We start from the raw sequence: 3550 nt of genomic DNA, 5'->3' as shown, positions 1-3550 counted from the left end.
TCTTTAAGCTTTTATAATATATTTACTAAATTTTCCTTTATTTTATAATACTTTTATAACTAATATTATAAATACTAAGAGTTTAATTTACTAATTTCTTAAAGAGTATAGTTTTAATAAAGAAGAGCTTAGTAATAATAACTATTAGTATAACTAAATAAGTAGTAATAAGCTTTATATTAGTTATATATTATAGCTCCTTAAGAACACTTAAGTTATTTATATTTACTAGAAAGATAGTAACTATATATATAAGTTATACTATTTTTATAGTATTAAGTACTATANGGTAAGTTTAGTAATTATTTAAGAATAGTATAAACTAAGTTTTCTTTCTTTTAAATTTTAGTTTATTTTATTAATACTATTTATTTTTATTAAAACTAGATTAAATATTATACCTATACTATTATTACTAAGTAGTACTATTAATATAAGATCTTTTATATCTTTATAACTATAGAGTAGAGTATTAAGTTTCTCTAATATCTCTATAAGTAATTAGTAAACCTTATTAATTTTAAACTTAGTTCTAAGAACTATAATAACTAGTTACTTACTATAAATATAGAGGAGATTACTATTTTATATATTTAGGTATATTTATAGGTTATACTTAATATAAGTTTCACTTTATAGTTAGTTTTTTCTTTTTACTTATCTAATATATTATTTATAAATAACTTATTAAGCTAAGGATAAGGTATTAGTTAAGGAGATTATATTATAGATTAATAATATTCTTCTAGCCTATTTATATAATAAGACTTATATTTTTAACTAAGCTAAGTTCCTTAACTATTTTAATAAAGTCTTAATAATATATCTTTTAAAAAGTAATAATTATATATCTAAGTTTTCTATATAGGATCCTTTAAAGGTCTAAAGTTATTATATACTTTATAATATTTATTACTATACTTTTATACCTATTTATAAGGTTATTAGTAATAATTTTATACCTTAGCTTAATACTTATAAGTAAGTTAATAAGGATTTAGTAATAGCTTATTAGTACTAAGTTAATAATAAGGATATAGATATATCTTTTAAAAATAGTAATAATAACTCTAATAATACCTTTAGAAGTAGAGGTTAGAGTAGTAATAATAGTATTACTAATAAGAACTTAGAGAGTAAGAGTAATAATAAGGGTAGTAAGGAAAATAGTAATAATAATAATAATAATAGTAATAATAATAATAGTAATAATAATAGTAATAATAATAGTAATAGTAATAGTAATAGTAATAAGTATTAGTAGTACTAATTAAAGTTTAGTAAATATATAATAGGTTTTCTATAGGAGTATAAGGTTAAATACTTATTATTTTTAGTTATTTTTACTAAGAGGTCTAAAAAGCTTCTCTAGTATTTTAAGCTATTCTATAGTTAATTAACCTTTCTTATTATATTATACTACTTATTATCCTATTTATAATATAACTTATACTACTGTTTTTTAAATCTAGTTATAAGGGACTAAACATTTAGCTAGAGGGCTTAGGGATAGCTTAGCTAGTAGAGGCTAAATAAATAGGAAGGTCTATAGGTCTAAGGTATAAAACCCTCTATAATAAAGATTTAGTAAATACTTATTAAAGACTAAAAAAGAAGGAACTTAAAAGAAATAAGTAAAAGTAGTATAGTAATATTATACTTACCTTTTAGGTACTTCTTCTATTAGTTTAACTTAACTATAATTTATAATTCCTAAATACTTTTATAATTCTTTTACTTCTACTTTATTTTAAGAAGGTTAGTAATAATAATAGTACTATATATCTAAGTAATACCTATTAATTAAACTAAAGAAGTTATACTTAGTATTTACTAAGTACTAAGTAAAATAGCCTATATAAGCCTATATAAAGAAGATAATTTTAGTAAATAATTAGAGGATAATATAAGTTAATAAAGGGAAGTGAGAAATTATATTTTAAATAAAATTAAAAGTTCTAAAGAGGATAGGCTATTTATACTAAATACTTACTAACTAAGTAGTAAATATATATAGGAGAATAGGGAATATAAAACCCCTCTTTATAGATTAGATAGGTTATAAAGCTAGATGTCTATAGCTATAGTTAATAAACTAATTTAAACTAGAAGGCTAAATAAAGTAACTAGCTAAGTATTAATATAATAGATTATAATTATAATAACTAATTAGAATAAGCTAATTACTACTATATTAAGTAACTAAGTACCTACTAAATAATTACTTAAGGTTTATAAGAAACTTTTAAACTATAATATAGTTTATTTTATTAGTAAATCTATTAGTATAGAAAGGGAAGATTAGTTTATTATAATAGAAGAGGCTTATAAATACTACCTTAGCTACTTTAATAGTTAATATATCTAATAAGCCTTAAGTATAATAGAGTACGCCTTATAAATAGAATAGTAAATTTATTAGTAAATACTTATAAATATATTAGGGGAGTAAGTTAACCTTATATAGGATAACTTTAAGATCTTTATAAGAAAGTAGTATATAGTACTTAAACTCTAAAAATAGAACTACTATAATACCTTAAGATAGTATTATTAGAAAGATAATAAGAAACTTATTATATATTAAACTTATTAGAAGTCTATTAACTAAGCTTTTAGTAGGCTAAATATAAGTAATATAAAAGCTTATATATTTTTTTAGAACTTTATTAGGACCTTAAAAGATAAACTTTTCAAGTAAAATATTAATTATACTAATATATATATAATTACTCTATATATATAAAAACTATAAGAGATTATAAAAAGGAAGTATATAAAAAAGCTTACTAGCTATTCTAAGTTATATAAATAACTATACTTAAGTTCCTTAAACTACCTTTATAAGAGTAGCTTATAACCCCCTTAATTAGTAAATCTAAAAGAGTATTATTTAGAGACCTTATCTTAGAATAACTACTTAGTAAACCCCTATATAATACTTAGCTCTAATAATAAACTATTTAACTTCTAAAGAACTTAATATTATAATTATAAGAAATATAGATATATTTCCTTTAATTATATTAAACCTTATATATAGCTTATAAGTAATAACTAAAACCTAAACCTAAGAAGAGATAGGATTAATACTATTATAGTTTCTTATATAACTAATACTAAAAACTTAAGAAATAAGTAAATATAGAAGTAACTTTAAGAGGTATTATATTAGAAATTACTTTAGTCCCTATAGATTAAACTATTAAAGGTTAAGTAATTATACTTTAAGTATATAATAAGCTTAAGTTAGTAGTTAATATAGATATTTATATTATAATTAACCTTATATAAGAAGACTTTATTAAGAAACTCTTATTAAAAGAAGCTATTAGTATTATAGCTTTAAAGTTAATAGATTTCTAAAAGAGATTTATACCTACTAATAAGGTTTATTAGCTTATATTCTTCTTAATTAATAGCTAAAGCTACTTATAAAAGATTTACTAAGTATTTATTACTAGCTTATACTTTAAAGGGGTAGGAGATATCCTTTTATCTAATAACTTAATAAATAGAGAAGGTATCTATATAAATATTTATATTTATA

The sequence above is a fragment of the Colletotrichum gloeosporioides genome, assembly GCF_011800055.1.
Source record: "Colletotrichum gloeosporioides strain Lc1 chromosome Unknown consensus_103, whole genome shotgun sequence".
NCBI lineage: Eukaryota > Fungi > Ascomycota > Sordariomycetes > Glomerellales > Glomerellaceae > Colletotrichum > Colletotrichum gloeosporioides.
This window is presented reverse-complemented; position numbering follows the sequence as displayed.